This window comes from Canis aureus, chromosome 4 (assembly GCF_053574225.1).
Source record: "Canis aureus isolate CA01 chromosome 4, VMU_Caureus_v.1.0, whole genome shotgun sequence".
Classification (NCBI taxonomy): Eukaryota; Metazoa; Chordata; class Mammalia; order Carnivora; family Canidae; genus Canis; species Canis aureus.
In genome coordinates this window covers 6,507,767-6,527,979 of record NC_135614.1, presented here as the reverse complement: position 1 = coordinate 6,527,979, position 20,213 = coordinate 6,507,767, and the positions used below count along the sequence as shown (strand labels likewise).

At 50.2% G+C, this 20,213-nt stretch overlaps 1 long non-coding RNA gene across 1 annotated transcript; it reads right to left on the bottom strand.

The window, feature by feature from the left end:
- Positions 1 to 83: 83 nt before the first annotated feature.
- Positions 84 to 19,655, bottom strand: LOC144312108 (uncharacterized). Its single transcript, XR_013377548.1, has 5 exons — positions 17,440 to 19,655; positions 16,262 to 16,882; positions 9,783 to 9,981; positions 2,022 to 2,140; positions 84 to 231 (listed from the first exon to the last, which is right to left on the bottom strand). It is a non-coding gene; the product is annotated as an uncharacterized LOC144312108 (long non-coding RNA).
- Positions 19,656 to 20,213: the final 558 nt, after the last annotated feature.

Below are 20,213 nucleotides of genomic sequence, written 5' to 3'. Positions count from 1 at the left end.
AGTACTGTGTATTTTTGGCTTGGAGGGCTTTCAAGACAATTGTGCACTTATTTTCAGAGAAGAGAGGAAAGCTCTCTTAAATAGAAATTTAAAATCTTATTTATTTTTAATATAAGGGAGGAGTCGCTTTCCTTTTTCTGTTTTATCTTCTGCAAATCTGACAGCAGGAGAGTCATGAACACCACAAAAACCCCTTCACAGATCCGCAGATTCCTCTAGGTTTGGAGACACCTAGACAGAAAAAGGACACAAATCCAAGTTACTGAAGGTAGAACATTTGGGGACAAAGGGCAAAAAGGAGGGGGATCGGGGTGGGTCTAAAGACATTCCAGAAAAGCTGATGTCTCAAACTCTCCAGGAAACATGAAGCTTTAATATAGCCAAGTGTGCATCCAGGATACCGAGAGTATTTGCAGATCAGGACAGTTACATAAGAAAATACCACTTAAATACACAAGAAAGATACAGGATGGGGCAGAGCTTGGTTGGGAAGAAGGTGCACTTGGGTGTCTCTGGCAAGTCCCCTTCTATCCTTCCCACAAAGATGAAGTAAATTAAGGGAAGCTAAGGCCAATAGGAGAAGAAGGCAAGGAAGACGCTTGGTAGCAGCTTCCATCTACATAGAGGAGAATCAAAAAGTCCTCAGGTCCAAATTGGAGCCCACTTTGCTTCCACCAGTTCCATTTTGTGAGAGTAGCCAAACCCCACTGACCCCTCGGGGGACGAAAATCTAGGGATGGAGTAGAGCCACCACACTGGGGTGTGTTGTAATGTGCCCGGAGCCCAGCCTTGCGACTCACACACATCGGTTTCTCCCGATGCTTCCCATGGCATTTTCTGCCCAAACATTGGCTGATCCATCAGCTTCCTTCTCAAGCATGTGATCCAGGTAGATGGGTCTTCGTGAGATGAAGCTGGGTGGGGACCGTCAGGTGAGTCTGGTCATTGGTTCTGTACACCTATTCCTGCTCTGTGCTCCATGTAGGGGTGTGTGTGTGTGTGTGTGTGTGTGTGTGTGTGTGTGTTTAAGGGAGAGAGAGAACAGGGTGTGGAGCACGCATGTGTGCAAACCACCAGAGCAGGGGGCAAGGGCCATAGGCTTCCTTCACTAAAACCAAGAGTTCCAAGAGGCATCTGGGTGGCTCAGTGGCTGAGAGTCTGCCTTCGGCTCAGGGTGTGATCCTGGAGCCCTGGGATCGAGTCCCACATCGGGGTCCCCGCAGGGAGCCTGCTTCTCCCTCTGCCTATGTCTCTGTCTCTCTCTGTGTCTCTCATGAATAAATAAATAAATCTTTAAAAAAAAGTTCCCATTTATAAGCAGGTGCTCACTGTTTATATAGGCCATAGGATGGGTGGCGGGGGGGTGGGGGTGGGGCAGCTACATGTGAGCTATATGATGCAGGTGACAATGGCTTAAGGCATTACTTCCCAGACCTTCTTGAAGCCTCCAAAGACTTTGAAGCTCCAAACAAATGGATCTCGCTGAAATGTGAGGCACCGTCTTGCGCCAGGGAATATAACACTCTTTTGTAGGAAGGGGACAGCCGAGTTCCAGAAGAGCTTGCCTAAAATCTCTCTGTACCCCAGGATTTTAGATGGTACCACTTAAGTACTGTTTCCTCTTGGAGCCAGCCCTGCTGGCTTCCCCAAACCAGCTCTTCCCCTGCCACCACCCCCATATGCTATATGTGGAGACTGGCCAAGGACAGGGCACACATTTGAGCAAAAAAACCTCCCAAACTGGAGCTGCTTTTCTAGAAACTTCTATTGTTGTGATGCTTCTTAGATCATGGCTGTTTAACTGGGACATACTAAAAATAATAAAAGCCAGTGGACACTGAGCATTTAATATGTGCCAGATTTGGTGCTAAGTGTTTTACATACATTACCTCATTTGTCCTTAAAACAGCCCTATGAGTGAGATACTATTATTATCCCCATTTCATGGTTGAGAAAAATCGAAGCTAGGAGTTCAGTAATTTGCCCGAAAGTCACACAGTCATGACAGAGCCAGGGCTTACCTGAGTCTGTCCGATCCGAAAGCTTCCTCTTGTACCCTCTCTGTGATACACAACAATATTCTTTTCTGGAAAGTTCCAAACCTCTTGCATTCAATCCTAGGTACCAGTAGCAGAAAAGCCTGGAAGACACAGAGGCAGGGAAACACATAGGCAACAGAAGATTGGTGGCATCAGTAGAGGGTCAAAAATCTCAAAACTCCTAATACTTGGTCACTCACACGTAGCCTGACCATGAGCAGGCACGTCCCAGCAGCCCTCCTCTCTAGAAGGGCTGGGATTCGATGACTCTCCTCAGGCCTGAGTATATGGCCCCTCTGAAATGTTTCCAGTAAATGCTTACAGCCACATTCTCTCCCTTCCATTCTTCCCATTGGCCTCTTCATGCCCCTCCCCTTTGTGACGCTTCAAGGACAGGGCTTTGCTGTGTGACCTTGACAAACCGTACCATTCTGCATCTACTTCTTCGTTTGGTTTGTAAAATGAGCAGAGTAATTCCTACCCCTTAGAGTGGTTGTGTGAATTAACTGTGGTACAAATAATAATAATAATAAGTGTGATGTGTCTGGCACGTAGCAGGTGATCAGAAAATGTGGGTGTTCTACTCTTTCTCTTTCCTTCTCTCTCCACTTTATATTCTCCTCCCCTTCTCTGGACAGTGGACCACAATGGCAATTTTCGACCCCCTGGATCTTCCAATCACTTCTATGATGTCATGAGTCAAGGTCAGTGGACATGAACCATGACCACCATCTGGCACTTTCTCTTTGTAAGTAATGCATCTTGCTATCTGGGTGCTAAACTTGGTCTAGCTGCATGACGTAAACAGGTAAAAATTCGAAACTATCTTCTAAAATAATTTTATATTTTGAATTGGAAAGTAGCTTCCAAGAGCACATCTTTCTCAGATGCCACTGGGAAGGGAGGTGAAGCAAATCAGCACAGTGCAAGGAACTGCCTCAAAAGTAGCAGTTTCCCAGGTGCCTGGGTAGCTCGGTTGGTGGACTCCTGATTTCAACTCAGGTCATGATCTCAGGGTCGTGAGATCAAGCCCCATGTGGGGCTCTGCACTGACTGTGGAGCCTGCTTGGGATTCTCTCTCTTTCTCTGCCCATCTCCTAAAAAAAAAGCCGCAGTCCCCATTTCTGGAAAGGTTTCATCCAGTTGCACCGCACAGCTCTTCCCTCATCCCCACTGCATCCTTGGGAACCGCATGCTTGGGGGACAAGTGGGCTCTCAGCCCCCCACCTCCACTCCCATTCCCTGGCGCTTTGCGACCTCCTCATGGGTGACAGCAAGTTCCATGTCACAAAGACGGCCATCCGGGTACTTGGCTGTTCCTTGGTAGACTGCGCAGACCCAGGGGAACGGGCCTTCCCGCCTGGACCGTGAGAAGCAGGAGGAGGCTGAGAGCCCCGGACGGGGGAGCCGGTGGGGCCTTGCAGGCGGCCAGGCCGGGAGGGTTCTTGGAGACTTGGGGACAAGAGCTCTGCCTGCGGGGTGGTGGCCGGGGTGGTGGCATCTCTCTGGTTTTCCAGGCCACGCCCTGGAATCGTCGGCGGATTCTTTCTGACGTTAGGCTGAACTTGCAGACCTTGACGGCGGCGTTGGGGGCACTCCAAGAGCAGGGCTCTAGTATTTCCCGCAAACCACATTCCACAGAGCCCTGGACTTGGCAGAGTCACCTCGGGAGCCCCTGAGGGGGCGTGGTTCACCCTTCACTTCTGAGAACCCTCCTCATCTCCAAGGACAGCAGATCCTCTTTCATCTGCTTTAGGTATTGGAGTTCCTCGTTGGATTTCATGTCAGGAAGAGCTCGGCCACCAGGAAAAGCTTGAAAGCCTTTGCCTAGATGGTGTCCAAGGTCACTGACCTCAATATGAAGGTGACCCGGGGCACCCTGGCTCTTCCTGGAAACCCAGTCAGCCCCAGGGAAGCGCCCCAGGCTTATGCGGCTCAGAGAGGCTGCCCTCCCAGCCCCGACAAGTAGGATGGCAGCTCATAGCACAGCCGAGCTGAAAGCTGTGATTTTCATTTTTAAAAGCTTAAGAAAAAATGCACAGGGGCCAAATGTACAGGAACTTCTGCTAAGGACCTGCTATGTTAACTGCAGATCGTCTTCTCATGAGCCCTGAAAATGGATCCTGGGAGCACATGACAAAAACCCCATACATCTAACCATAAGTTGGTGTTCTAAGAGTGTCCCCCACTCCCCTGCAAGGATGCTCCCCACCACTATTCTTGGGTTCTTGCTTGGGTGGCTAAGGAGTCAGGCTATGGAGGGGTCAGGGGTGACCCACTTTGGTCCTGGGTTTTTTTAAAGATTTTATTTATTTATTTGAGAGAGAGAGAGAGAGCTATGGGTCAAGATAGCTCAAGCAGGAAGGAAAGGGAGAAGCAGGCTCCCTGCTCGATTCCAGGGCCTGAGGATCATGACCTGAGCCAAAGGCAGACACTTAACTGAGCCACCCAGGTGCCCCTTGGTCTTAATTTACCAAGGATGAGGTACAGAAGTTCACCCAGGACAAAGCCAGGCCTAAGAGAAGGATATTCTCTAGGCTCAGATTAGGAATCCCAGACCCAGGGAGAGACAGTTCCAGGACACTACAGCTCCGGATGGTATCCCAGGGTCATTGGGTCCCTGGGTCCTCCTTCCTGGGGTTCCGCCCTGAGTCCAGTCCGAAGCTGCATGTGTTAGCATAATCGGAAACACAGTCCCTGCCAGCTCTTTGCCAGGCTGGACAGAGCAGCATTCACAGATCACTGCCCTGAAGAAGTTGATGAAAGGCAACTACGCCACAAGCAAACTCCCTGTCACTCCCCAGGGCCTGCAGTGCTCCAGGACTCCCAGAGATTGACACCCTAGCTGCTCAGACCCCCAACATGCTCTCTTTCTTTCCGCCTCATCCATGTCACTCTTTTGAAGCTCTGCTCCTATTCCATGACCACTTAGATCTTAATAGCCTTCTCTCGCATGTCCCCTCCTTCCTTCCAAATGAGAAGCAGGTATAAATGCTGGGCCTGCATTTGTCAAAACCAACAGGAAGGTGGGATACATGTCTGGGAGGGCTGACGAGAGAGAGGGAGAGGGGGAGGGAGAGACGGATGACACTCTAGGGCTGGAGCTTACATACTCTAAGGGAGGGGGGAGAAGAGGTGTGTCGGGTTTATAAGGTAGTGGAGAGGTGGGCTGGGGTCCCCGCACATCCCCCAGGCCAGGGCACTGTGGGGCCAGGGCTCAGAGGCTCCTCACAGCTGGAGTACAGTCACTCACTACCTTCACCTGACAGCACCAACTTGGGGCTATTTCTCCCCTTTCCCGTTACTCCTGGATGGCAAATATAGGTGGATATATTGTACTATGCGAGCACTCAAGGCGTGTGCATGTGAGCATGTATGTGTGTGTACCCTTACAATCAAAACGTATCCTCTGTCGTTAAAACAAGTAAAATAAAAACAGTATTAATTATGTTTTGGATTGATTCACAGAGATCTGGGAGCATAATTTCAATAAAAACTAGACTTGTGACTCCAATGCTTCATTCTTATTTGAATTTTAACGTAATTTTTCAACCGTTCCGCCAGACCAGCATTTGGCCAGATTGACAGCTTTCGAAAGCTAAAATCTTTCCAATCTTCTCCCTACTTATAGAGGCTTGGGATGCTGGGGCTCAGGCTTGATGGCCTCCCGACATGCGTGCTCCTCCCTCATCATTTTCTGTGGCTTCCTGCCTCACAGCCAGCCCCCACAAGGGCGAGATGCTCCTGAACATGGCAGCAGATCTGCCTTTGAGTCCATGTGTATGGCGTGCTGCTTGCTTCTTGCCTCTTTCAGTGTGCTCCGGGTCCCGTGACCCCATTCACAGAGCTCTAGGCCAAGTCCATTCTGTTCTTCCACCCTCACTGCTCAAGGGGCTGTTGCCTGGGACAATGACAGTGACTCCCTCTTATCCTCACTTGTAAGCCCCTTCTGAAGACCTAGGAAAGATCCAACTATCCCTGGAAACTGCCCGGGGTAGGGACACGGGAAACTCTGCTTGTTAATGGATTGACCCAAGAATCCCAAATTCTGTAACCCCTGTGACAACCAAACCATCAGGTACCCCTTGACTTCCTCATTGTTGGGAAATAAAGTTTGTAGCATATATACATCTAGATCTCCTCATCTAGACATATAGAAAATATAGGTTTACCTGTTACGGAGCTCACACACATACATGTACTTTACATATATATATTAAGCAACAGAGACCTCCCCCATCCCCCCCCACACACACACAACCACCATCCCCTAAGGGCTCCATAGCCCCACATGTGTCAATCATCACTGGCTCCCAAATGCCCCCCTTGCCTCCATACGTCAGCTGTGTGCATTCATAATTGTATTTGCTGCAACCCCGGATATATTCCTGACAGGAGAATGCTTTCCTTTTGACTAGGTGTCAGCAAAACCAGAATTTTCTCCATATGATTTTACACATCTGATAACTGAAAGAACTCTCTGCAGTCCAGATTCTGGCTTCACACATTGCAAATTCTGCTTCTGCTGTGCTATCGATCTGCTTCTGGATGCGGATGCCGCAGGATCTACATACACTGGGTATGCGCCCAGGCCCTGCACCTCCACATGGCAATGCCACAGGAGCCAGCACAGGGCCTGTAGGGGTATTCGTGGGAGCCATTTCTATACCAGAACAGTGAGTAATACCTTAATGTATGCTGAGGAGACTGCAAACTGCATAAATATCTTACTAAAGCCAAATTAAGTGTCTCCCCAACTCACTGTTCCCTTAGCCAGATCCGCAAGATGCTCAAAACCACTTCAACACCCTAAGAAACTAATGAAGCACGTGGAGGGAAAGTTAAGGTGGAAAAAAAAGACAAAAACCTTAACCTACTTACCCTGCTTTTGCCAATTTTGCAAAACATACACCCAAGTGACCTGATAGCTCCAGCGCCTCCAAGTCCGCAGAAGGGATGTTGCACGTGTGGGGGGTCCTGACCCTTCAAATTTATTAACCTCACAGTCAAGCCACCACCACAAGTAGGACTTGGCCGCCGTTGATACAAGGGATGAAGGAAATCAAGTGTTCCCACTGCAAGGCAGAGCTAGAGCAAAGACGTGGAAAGCTCAGGATTGTGAGTGTTGAGCAGGAAAAAGCTCATTTGGCAGGAGAGTTGTGGGCAAGATATGAGGCAGAGGAGGGAGATCTAAAAGGCAGGCCAAGCGCAAAGCACAGAGGTGGCAAATGTGGGAGTAGGACGTCATAACGTCAACTATATAGCAGGAAGGTTTGACTCGCGCACCCAAGGCCGAGGGCAGGGACTGTCCCTCTCAGTGCCTGGGTTGGGGTGGGTGGATGGGAGACAGGGAGGCCAGCCCAGGAGCATCGGCTGCTCTGTTCTGTATTTCAGAATTCTCTGGGACAGGAACAGAAGGGTGTTGGGCAGAAACACACGCTCACCGACTCGCCAGCTCTGAGGCAGTGCCCACTCCTCTTCCTGCCCTGCCCTGGTTCCTCATTACATGTGACATGAGCTCTTCTCTCTGAATCCTGACCGCTCGGATCTGTCCTCACTCTGCGGGTCCCCATCTCTGGAATTGCACTCTGCACCTCCTCATGGTCCTCCCAGGGCACTGAGTCTCAGGAACACGGTCCTGCCCTGACCTCGCCTCCGCGGGGTACCATTTCTGCCAACCTTCTGAGACCAGGAGGCAAGAGGAGGCTGTGGCTTCTTTCAGTTGTAGCAACTGAGTATATTGGCAACCAACTGTGCAGATGGCAAGGAGGGGGGATGGCTCAAAGAGGATGCCAGTGCACACAGGTGGAAGGAAGAATGTGCGTTTAGCTGAAGGAGCAGCACATGGTGTGGGAATCAATGCACTTCATCGTGAATGTGTCCCATTAGAGGAGAGTAGCATCTCCTATTTGCCAGCCAGCAGCTTCGTTTTAGAGCTTTATGTTCTTGAGCTTTGATCATGGAGAAGTTGGGGTGTCTCCTTTAGGTTTTGGCGCTGCTCCCCTGTCCCACCACCTACACTTTCTTCCCAGGTGATCTGACATGTGCTCTGGTTTTAACACCAGGTTTACACAGAGGCCTGGGCCTCTGCTATCAACTATATACTCATTAACAGGGGCTGGCACTGGCAGGGCACCCGCTATCGTTGGGTATTCTTTGTGGCCAGCGCCCATTCCGACTGGCTGGTATCCCTGTCCACAGTGAATTTTTTTTTATTGCAGAAAATGCATATAACTTAAAATTGACCATTTTAACCATTTTTAACAGTACATTTTGGTGCCATTAAGGATATTCACATTGCTGGGCAACCATCACCATCAGGTTTCTCTAGAACTTTTTCATATTCCCAAGCTGAAACTACATCCATGAAATGTAAATTCCCCATTCCCTCTTCACCGGCCCCTGGCAACCACCATTCTACTTCCTGTCTCTATGAATTTGCCTATTCTAGGTCCCTCACATAAGTGGAATCATACAGTATTTGTCTTCTTGTGACCGGCTTATTTCGCTTAGCATCACATTGATTCTACCATGATGCAGCATGGGCCAGAATTTCCTTCCTTCTTAAGATTGAATAATATCCCATTATATATACGTACCACATTTTGTTGAACCATTCACCTATTTTTTTAAGATTTTATTTATTTATTCATGAGAGGGACAGAGAGTGAGAGGCAGAGACACAGGCAGAGGGAGAAGCAGGCTCCCTGTGGGGAGCCCGATGCGGGACTTGATCCCGGGTCCCGGGATCACGCTCTGAGCTAGAGATAGACACTCAACTGCTGAGCCACCCAGGCATCCCGATCCATTCATCTATTGATGGACACTTGGGTGTTTCCATCCCTTGGCTGTTGTGAATAGTACTGGTATGAACATGGTTGTACAAACATCTCTTTGAGTCCCTGCTTTCCGATCTTTGGGGCATATGCTTAGAAGTAGAGTTGCTAGATCATATGATAATTCTATGTTTAACTTTTGGAGAAACTGTTGAATATTTTTAATATCACACTTGTTATAAAATAGATACAATTGCTACTCAACATCTCCACTTGGGTGTCTAGTCAGCATCTCAAAGTCAAGATCCCCGAAACCAAAATCTTAATTTGCCCCAGTGCTCCCCACTTCTATGGATGGACTCACCACACAGGCAAGGCTAAAACCCTTGGCATCACCAGTGGTTCTCACTTTCTCTCACTCCCCACATCTAACCTTCCAGAAGATCCTAGAAGCTCTACTCTCAAAATAGAGCTGGGACCAAATCCCTTCTTGCCAATCCCACTGCCATCATTGGACCCCATGCATCATTACCCTGACTGTGCAACAGCCTCCTAAAACATCTCCACTTTTTGTCCTTCCACCATCTAGCTTCACACAGTTGCTATGGGCATTCGTTCAGAATGTCAACTAGATGACTTCACTCTAATCAAAGCTTCCAATGGCTTCTCATCATAATTAGAGAAAGAGTCCCACAAAAGTCCCAAGTCATGACCATGATGAGACGACCCATTCCATGGCCTCCCGTCCTACCCCTCTGGCTCACATCTGGCCCCACTGGCCTTGACTCTTCTTCAAACATCCACTGGGTCCTGCCTTGGGGCCTTTACCCTGCAAGGTGCTTGTCACAAATCATCAGACTAAATCAAGAGGGATCACCCAACAATCATGTCTAAGACAGATGCTCCAGCCTGCAGTCTGCTGGTTCTGCTTCCCTTCTGCTCACACACTCAGGACTCCCCAACTTACATTATCTGATTGTTTAGTGGCTGGATGTCTAGAAGGAGCTGTCGTTCTTCTAGAGTATAATTAGGGCAGCGAGAGGTCAGACGGCTGTAACCCCAGGGCATGGAATAGTATTGGCCACCGAGCTTAGAACTCCGCGTGACAAAGGCCCTTCCCATCATGAGGCTCACAGGCACATCTTTTTCTCCAGGCTGGTTCAGATCTGTGGACACAGGGAGAAGAGAAAGTGCTGAAATCCACTGCTGAGACACATGGGCAGATTCAGTCAGTGCTTTGGGATTCTGGGCGTCTGTGTCTAGTGACTCTGAACTTGTGGGGTCAGAGCCAGCCCTGTCAGCAGAGGGAGGAGAGCACATAGAGGTGACTTTAAGTGCCTTAGGAAGGCCTCAGGTGCACAAACAGCTTCATCACTAACTAACCTACTGTCACAGCTTAAGTTTTGCCATTAGTAATTATTTTATTTGCTTACACAAACCTTAAATCCATTTGACTCATGAGAAACCCAGGCATTCAGTCATCCAGCCTGTGTAGCAGGGCTGGAGCTCTGTCTGAGCTCTGCCCCCTGACCTCCCCCTGAATGTGATTATTCTGAAACAGCTCTGCACAGCTCTGTCCTAATACGATGTATTCTTCACAATGCTCAGTTTTCAAGCTATGGAATGAAGGGAATGGATGCTTAAGGAGGGACAGAGGGTCATGTCTGGAGAGACAGAATCAAGGACGGCCTCCAAATTGCTACCTGGCTGCTTTGGGCCTAAATAATCTTTGTTCTGAGGGCCAGCACTTTGGTGTAAACCTGGCATTGGGAAGTGCTATGGCCTGATGACAAATAGCCCTAACTGAGAAGCACTTGGAGCATTTTGGAAAGAAATGGTTGCATTGAAGAGGGCCAGTTCTTGGTCATGTAGTGGCACCTCGGTTTATTCTTCCAGAAGCTCATCTCCCCTATTCTAGTCACCTGGCCTTTCAAAGTGGTCATTTGGTTCAGCTCTATATAGACTATGTTGCTCAAACAAGTGTGCTTTTGAGAGTAGAAGGCAGAGTATTTAGTTATGCTAGAATAATGGCAGGGGCGGGATTGTCCAGGCCAACAGGAGGCCAAGTCCCCTAGTCATCTCTTCTGACCATGAGGGATTGAGTCATGATCTAGCATTTTAATGTACCAAATAAGAAGAGTCCCCAGCCTCTCCTGCAGGGTTCAGCCTCGCCATGGGCACTGGCCTCCTGGCCTCCCCTGTTCTGCCCATGACCCTGGGTCTAACCCTTGCATTTTCCCTAGAGGCCTAAGTTCTCCCCTGGGTCTCTAGCATCACCTATCAGCATAGGAAAGCCTGTTTCACCTACTCTTTCCTGACCACCATTGGTTTTCCTGGGTGCTCCCCTTCATAAGGACCTCTTTGGGTGGTTGTGTATACTCACTAGTCCTGAGAAATGGCTTGACAGTCTGGCGGTGGAGCCTGTCTTTTCTGTCTTTTCTGGTGTTGCTCTAAGTCCTTGGCCACAGTCTTTGAACAAACCTCTTCAGGAGGGAACTACTTACACTGATCTGTTTAAAATTGGTTCCCACACCCTAAGGAGTTGCTGAGCGCACTGGGGCTGCTGAATACAACCTGGCTAAGATCAAAGTTAGAACTTGCTGAGGCTTTATGTCTGCAACTACCCAGAAATCCTTTTTGTGTTCCCCGGTGATCAGCAGAGATGGTGAGCAAGTAAGTGTTCAAGGAGCAGCAAGCCCCAAGGAACACCTTCTGCAGCTCGTTTTCTACAGCCTCTGTCAATGGACCGATCCCACCGCAGCCCAGCACATAGTAGGTGCTCAGTAAACATCTCCAGAGCTATTGCCCAATCATCTCCATGGGCCTGGATTTGTTGGGTCAATGCTGTGGTCTGGGGCTTCACAGAAAATTCTGCAACATCAGCGCTCTTAGAGAAAGAGCTTAGTGGAAAAAATGATCAAATCCAGTCCCCTCATTGGTTTCAGGTAAGAAAGCCAGGTGAGGGCCCCAAGAAGTGAAGTGACCTGTCCAATCTCACTAATGTCAGAGGCAATACTAGGCTTGGGCCTCCCAACTGCTCCTCTGTCCACACCACGTGGCCACAGGCCAGCTGACTCTCTGACACCATGACTCACCTGATGTCTCAGAACTGTGATCCAGAGGCTCAGGCTCAGCACCAGACACCCCAGCTCTGGCCTGTAACCTTGGCACCATGGTTGTCCATATTCCTTCATGGCTCCCTGCCCAGCAAAATTACTCTCTGCCTCCTCTTGGTGTGATTCATCCCCCTGGCCCACTGACACCCTGTCCCTTTCCCCACTGAATTCCTGTTGGCTTGAGATGTACCTGCCTTCCTGCCCATTTTACCAGGAATGATATCTTTTTCATTTTCCTTCCTCTAATGCTTCAATGATACCTACCACTCATATATTATGTGAATGAACAGCTTGCTGTGTGACCATAGGCCAATTGTTCACCATCTCTGGGCTTTCTCTTGGATCTAAAAAATAAATATGATGCTGCTAACCTGGCACATAGCATGGCCATGCTCTGATATGTATGTTATTGTGCAAATATCTTGGAAATACAGAACCTGACTATGGTCCTCAACAGTAAATGCCTTGTGCTGAGAGCATTTCTTGGAGTTCTTGAAAGGGGACTTTTCTATCTAAGATGAAAGAAACAGAGGGTGGCTCTGAGCCGTCCTAAGCTATGTATACTCTGTGTCTGAGCACCCAGCCTGGAGCCCAGCATCGGCTTCAGGGAGGGGTGGGGGAAGGAAGGAACTTGTGTAGGTCTAGGGGTGAAGACGTCATGTGTAGACACTCCTCTCTGAGGGGTCCCCAAGTGCTCCTTCTCAGAGTCTGTCCAGGCTACCTGCCCCCAGTGCTGGCTGGCGAGGGCCACAGCCTTCTTCCTCAGCTGGGCTCCCATTGCTGCAGATGGAGCTGGGAGTTGCTTTTAATTAGAGACACTCTTTTCCTGTTTTCCATTGGCGGCTGCTTTCTGAGTTTCCTGCACACCCTCTGTTGCTTCCCGAAAGCATTTTTTTTTTTTTTTTAAAGAATCCAAACTGTTTGGAGTAAGAAAAGAGAAAGCTATCATTATGTGAGCTGCATGGTGGCTTCTGCTGGCTTCCCGGTCATTTGGAGGTGGTCAAAAAGATGACTCTAGTGTCCAGGCATGGCCTGGGGAGCTTAGTACCACCTTCTCCTTCCCAGGCCACCAGCTCTGTTTGCCCATATTGAGTACCTGCTATGTGCCAGGCCTACAGATAAACCAACATGGTCTCAACCAGAAGCTCTTAGGTCTAGAAACTTGACTAATTGCACTCATGCCACGACAGAGGTATAGACAGTGCTCCCCTCGGCACAGAGCAGGGCCAAGGAGAAAGCAACAAGAGAATATCTGGCCCAGTGGGTTGTCTTCCCTAGGGCCTCACAGGGAAAACACAGCCCCACCAGGCTCTGATCTGGATTAGAACCTGCCCCCTCACATAGCTGGTGGAGGCCACATTCACTTAGCACACAAGGGATTCTGGGAGAGCTACCAGATTTAGCAAACAAAAATACAGTGTGCCCAGTTAAATGTGGGCTTCAAACAAGCGGTACATAATTGTTCAGCATAAATATGTCCTAAATATTTCATGGGACATACTTATCTTAACATAGTATTTAGGGCCTATTTGCACTGAAAATGATTCATTGTTGATCTGAAATTCACATTTAACTGGGCATCCTGTGTTTTATCTGGCAACTCTTTTCCCAGGTCAACAGAGAGTCCCAGACCATAAACCAAAGAAGTCCACTCTATCCGGCAGTGGGTTACATGGGATGCATCACACTTGGGGGAAGAGCAGCAAAACCAGGAGAAAGAAAGGGACAAGTGGCCTCCATGTATCAGCAGGATGAAAAAAAACAGGGTTCTAATCACAGAAGCATCCACATTGTAGGTACCGAGGCTTGTTTGAAACCATCAATATCCAAGGGGAAAGTGACAGAGATGATCGCAGGCCGGGCCTGCTGCTCACCAGGAGGAGGAGGAGGAGGAGGAGGAGGAGGAGAAGGAGGAGGAGGAAGGATGGTGGCTACTTACGAGAATGCAAGCCTTAGTCCAGTAATTCCCAGCCGTTTTGCTACTGCTGTTCCTATCATGGTCTATTTTGATGCGTAATCCAGCCCAACCCGAAATATGTGTCCTATGGCTGACATCGTTCGTTAACTTTCCCTTAGCGCAAGTGTGATTCTGTTTGAGAATGGTTTCTGAATATAGAGAACTCTCTGACATCAAAAGAGTAAGATCAGAATGTCTGCTGAGCGTGGAGCCTGCCGCGGGGCTCCATCCCACGACTCTGAGATCATGACCTGAGCTGACAGTGAGAGTTGGACGCTTGATCGACTGAGCTGCCCCTAAAGGTTGTCAAAAAAAAAATGTTTAAATTAAAAACAAGGGATCCCTGGGTGGCGCAGCGGTTTGGCGCCTGCCATTGGCCCAGGGCGCGATTCTGGAGACCCGGGATCGAATCCCACATCGGGCTCCCGGTGCATGGAGCCTGCTTCTCCCTCTGACTATGTCTCTGCCTCTCTCTCTCTCTCTGTGACTATCATAAATAAATAAAAATAAAATAAAAATAAAAAAAAAATAAATTAAAAAAAAATTGCTGAGACTTTCTGAAAAGAAAAAAAAAATGTCTGCCAGGGCAACCAGAAAGTTCTAGAAGATCACTGAAGGAGATCTGGGAATGGGAAGTGAGATGAGGAGGGCAAAGCCTCAACCCTCCGGAGTTCCTTCCTGGGGTAAGAGGCCAAGTGGAGTCTAGAAGAAGAGAAGCAACCCCCAAACCAGCCCTGGCTGGGCTGGGAGTGGTCCGTATGGAGGAGAGAGGCCCCAGGCCCCGGGCAGTGCCGACACATCCCTGCTTCTCAGGAGGAAGAAGGTGCAGCCTGCTCTTACCTCTAATGTGCTTTCTGGACTGTGAGGAGCTCTCCCACGGTTTCTTCTGTGTGTTTTATTGTTGTTGTTTTTATAGAGGGGAGTGGGGGAGGGCCAGAGGGAGAGAGAGAGTCTCAAGCAGGCTCCACATCCCGCAAGGAGCCCAATGGGGGACTCGATCCCATGACCCTGATATCATAAACCGCAGCCGAAACCAAGAGTCGGCCGTTCCACCACTGAGCCGCCCGGGCGCCCCTGCCCCCGGGGGTTTCCTCTATGTAAACGATCATCAACAGTGCCCTGGGCCTACACATTGCACAGACCAGGCCTGATATTTTAAACCCTTTCCGTTCACGGAGCATTTTATGCTTGGCTTTGTTCTGCTCTCCAATTTCCTACTTCACCAGCGGGGCTCTGAAGAGTCGCACGTGGTCGATAGGGAAGTGCCGTCTGAGCAGCTCTAAGAGGCCATCCCCTCTTTGCACATCTCTAGTTTCGGGCGAGGAGATCAATTATAGGCTTTTACATAAGAAGGCTAATGCGTTTTCAAAGCAGGCAGATCGCCCTCCCATGTTTTGACAGTTTGGCTTTAGTTGAAATATAATTAAACTTTTCTAAGACAAGGGCTTTGAAACTCCATCTACACACTGTTTACATGTCTTTTTTCTTTTTTTCTTTTTTTTTTTTTTTTTGCTTGAGAGTTGGGTTCTTACTTGCTGCAGTACAATTAATTCGCCCTTCACTTTCTGCACTCAAAACAAACACTGGTTTTCAGCGTTGAGCTTTTATACTCTGCATAGCTGAGAGTGGAAAAAATAACATCTGAAACAGGATGGGCTTTTGATGCTACCTCCTTATGACAGACACGTTTGAAAACCACCGCTGGTGAGTCACTCACATTCTGTGCATACCCTCTCCAAGGAGCAGGAAGTGTGGGTATTTGAAACCCTTAGGCCATGAGAAGTTTTCAGATGCGTTTTAAGGATTGGCCAGCAACCCCTCCCAAGCACGAGCGTGCAGTGGCCTTGCTAAGTGTGGACCAGCCTTCCGCCAGCCTCTCTTCCTTTGTTCTCCTTGCCCTGGTTTTGCTTTTCTGCTAGCAAGCCAGGTCTGTTAAGTACAGAGCTAGCGAATTTATAAAACCAACAAAAACATTAAAAAAAAAAAAATCGGCAATGACAACAATCAGAGCCTGGCGGTTGGTAGGGCGGGTGGGGGCAGGCAGATGGTGCAACAAGATGTCCCCAGGCGGCTCGCTGGGGACCCAGCCTTGTGGCTCTGTGGCCAAAAAGAAATAAAGAAGTCGGGTCCCAGCCAGTGCTTTCACTTCTAACCCGACTCATCAGCTGTGGGTAATGAGTCCCCACGCCTCTGCTTCACTATCTCCAAAGGCCAGAAGAACAAGAAAGGGGATGGGGTAGGAGTGGGGGGCTGGGGGGATACAACTGAACTAAACTGAAAGGACTTTAGATGAGAGATTTAAAAAAGAAAGAAAACAAGAACTTGGTGGAAATGAGCCAGATGTTGCCATGAAAGAAGTTCTTAAATCCTAACCTTGTTTGGGGAAAGGAAGGAGTCCCAGGGAAGGATGAGTTTCTGAGGATGATGAGCCCCCAGAGGGAGACCTCGGCGTCCCCCGTGTGGATGGAAGTCTTTCCAGAACATCAGCGTCTGATATCACCAGAGGGAGTGATCTGGAGGGTGGTGGATTCACGGGACCATCCACTTTGCGTTTACGCTTGTGTTGCTACTGATGGTTGTCTGAAAGCGAAGGAATCGTGTGGGAGGCAGAAGCCCAGCCTTGAGCACTGGTGGTGGTCCAGGAACGTGGGAAGAATCCCGAACCCACTGGAGCTGTGTCCGCCACAGGAGCAGCCCGAATGCTGCAGGCCACGAAGGCCAGCTGCCTCCCAATCCTAAGAGAACCTAAAGTCTTCATTGATGAAAAACATCCCTGGAGTCTTAACCAGCAGCTCCGGGAGAGGTGAGATGGCTGGTGGCGTCATGCAGTCCTGGACAAGCTGATGGAGAAACGCACACTCCTCGGGTTAGCACAGTGCGGGCTCGTGGGGTGTCCAAGCACAGCACGGGCAGTTCTGAGCACCTGGGATCAGTCACCAAGGCAGCACGTGGGACACACAAGGAATAGCTTGGTGTGTCCTCTCCCCGCTGCAGCTGAAACAAATCACCATGTATTTAGCGGCTTAAATAACATACATCCGTCATCTTACAAGTCCTGTAGGATAGAGGTCTGACTCAGGGCTCACTGGGCTAGATTTGAGGGGGGATGGCGGGGCTGGGTTCCTCCTCAGAGCTCTAGGGAGAACCTGTGTCCTCCCCTCCCATCTTTTCGAGGTCACCTACATGCCGTGGCTCGTGGCCTCCTTACTCCTTGCTGCACTTTTCTTCTATGGCCATGCCTCCTCTGGCTCTCTCCTCTTCTGCCCCCCTCCCCTGGTAAGGACCCTTGTGGGGTCCCCCCCACTGGGTCCACCTGGAGAATCCAAGACAGCCTCCCACTCCTAAAGTCAGCTGGTTTACAGCCTGAATTCCTTCCCCAACCTTCATTCCCCTTAGCCATGTAGTGTAACACATTCCCAGGTCCTGGGGAAGGATGTGGCCAGCTCTGGGGGCCATTACTCGGTGAGAAACCGTGGTATCCTTTATCGGTGATTCTCACGGGGCATGAGATCATTTCTTGTTTGTAATAACATAATACAAATAACACACACTTAGCATGTGCCAGCCACTGCTTTAAGCGCCTGTGCTTTTAATCTTCCTGACAGCTCCACGAGGCAGGTGCCGTTAGTCTCCCCACTGTATAAATGATGAGAAAGTACAACACCCATGGCTGGTAAAGGGTCCAGATAGGGCCAGCACCCAGCCCTCTGGCCCAGACTCCAGGGGGTTTTCTCTGAAGAGATACATATAAGGGCATTACCTTCTTGGCTCCTTGCTCCCCGTAAGTCCTCTTGCAGAGAGAGGGGGCTCCCTCTGTTGTGTCAAAGGCCCTTACACAGCACGGGAAGGTTAGTTATAAAGTTATGTTCATCCTACTGCCCTTGACACTGTCCAAGTCCTGACCACACAGAGCTGAGTTTCCAGCTGAGAGTTTGGAGGAGCCAGAAACATACCCAGCCTTGTGCACTCTGCTTCCACCAGGAGATACAAGGCCCAGGAAGAGCTGATGCATGGAAATCGCTTTGCTGCCATTTTCCATGAATGGAGAGGGCCTCCGCATAGGAGAGGAAGCAGAGTGTCATAAAATGAAGTGTGGGCCACCCTTCAGGGCTCCCTGGGGTCATTTGGTTGATGGGGACAGAGCATGGTCACACAGGGGAAGTTGGCTGCCATCTGTGTGCCCCCCTCAACGGTGGAACCCCGCAGAGACAGCAGGTTGGCCTCTGCAGAGGGAAGCCCCCACCCCCCACCTATGGCTTGCATGACTTTCCCACAATAACAGAGGGGAGGCAGAGCCAGAAATTCAGACCAGACGTGGCCTCCTAGAGCCCCTTGATTGTTTTAGAACTCATTGCCTCCTTGGTCCAACATGCAATGGCCTGGCCCCTGTTGGCAAGATCAACGGTAAACTGGAGAGAACGGGGAGCCAACTCAAAGCTCCTCGGGGCCCCAGGGAAGCAGGACAGAGGGAACCTCAACCGCCAAGTTCCGCAAATTTCACAAGTTTATTACAAACCCCAGAAGTGTTGTTTGGTTGCTTAAAAACGATTTAATTTTTGCAATCTCCCAGAGAGAGGGTGCCTCACTTTAAAACGGGTGTTGAAAAACAGTGGCTCTGGGGGAATGAAGGGTGTCTGTTCTCCAGGGAAGGGGGCAAGTAGGCAGAGAGAAGCACCCCCGTGTTGAAGCTGTAGGAAACTCGGAGTTCTGACACCTGGGGCACAAGGCGTCTGCTCCCATGGTGGAGCCAACCCTCCCATTATGTAACCAGAATGGTCACCTTCTCCAGGTTTGCCTAGGATTCTGTGTGATTCTCATCGGAACATTGCACACCATGAGTGGAGAGGAGGCCTCTTGTCGTGGTGGAGAGAGGGCTGAGCTCTGACATCAGATGGGCCTGGGTCTGAATCCCAGCGCCGCCTCTTCCTCCCTTCATACCTCCGACAGTTCCCTTAGCTGACAGCTGCCCAGTCGAAGGGATACAACACCTACCCTGCACCCCTGGGGGGCTAGGCTGAGACAGCTGTGCTGGGAGGCGCGTGACAGCACAGGAGCTCGTGCTCTCTGGGGCCTGGACGGTGGTGGTCGCCACTATTGCTGTTTCTTTGCATACTGCCAGCAGGATGGCCTTCCTACCGCAGAGGTCATCCACAGGTCAGGGCCGTTTTGACCTCTCACTCTGCTCCTGCCATTGTGACGCCTCCAGGGGCTATGGGCCCTAGCTGAGTGAAGTGCTGCGCAGGCAGCTCTGTGCAGGCCTAGGAGGGGGCACAAGGTGGCTTGGGCTCAGGGAGCTGGTCCCCAGGCCTGCGGGTATAGACAGACAGCATAGCTGCACCTGCAGCAGGTCTCCCCAGGTGCCCAAGGTAGGGGCGCCCACTCCATGATAGGAAGGTTGGCATTTGCGCTTTGTGAGCCGGGAGCGGATGCTGGCCGCTGCCACCACGGGCACCCTGGGGGACATGTGCCAGGGGCGTTCCTTTCCAGCCACCTCGTTTGGATGAAATGCACACGGCACATAACCTGGCCCCATATTTTGTAGTTTAACATCAGCTCGCGGTGTTGACTGAGTTGCTTTCAACGTATTTCAATGGCTTTGGCTGCCTAACATCATTCGAATCACCGTGGCCTGAATTGCTGTGGCTCGCCGAGTGGCGAGCTGCGTGCAGGGACCCGGCAACACTGGCTGCTACACAGCGGCCACAGGTGGGAAGTCCGTGAGCTCTCGGTGTCCCACGGGATACTGAGTCACTTCCTACCTGGAGCCCTGACTTCTCAGCCAAGCAGCAGGTGGGATGGCTGGAGGGGAGTGTGATTTGGGGCTACAGTAAATCACAAGCGCTGGCACCCGCTCCCCACAAGCCGACTGCCAAGTGCACGTGACTGCGAGATGGCTGTTTGCTAAATGCCTGTCCACCAGCCCCAGTTACGATACCGTGTTCACCCCTGCGGTGGGCAAACTTGAGAGATATTGCTCAGTGCCAGGGAGGGGAAAAGGCACAGGGCACACCTGTTGCCGGGGAATCAGCCTGGCTGGCTACTGAGAAGGGGACAAGTACAAATGTCAGCCAGCGGTTGTCAAAGTAGTCTCTACAGGAAAGAGAAGCCGAGAGACAGCAGCATGAGCAGTACGGGGCTGGGCATGGTCTCAAAGGCTGTACGTGTCTTAACCCATTTGCTCCTCGTGGCAATCGCGTTTACCATGGGGAAACGGAGGCAGGTCAAAGAACACACCCCAGGTTATAAAGCTAGCAGGTGCTGCAGGTGCTGGGATTTGTACACTGGGTCTGACTTTTGACTCCAGCGTCCATATGCTTCACCTTGA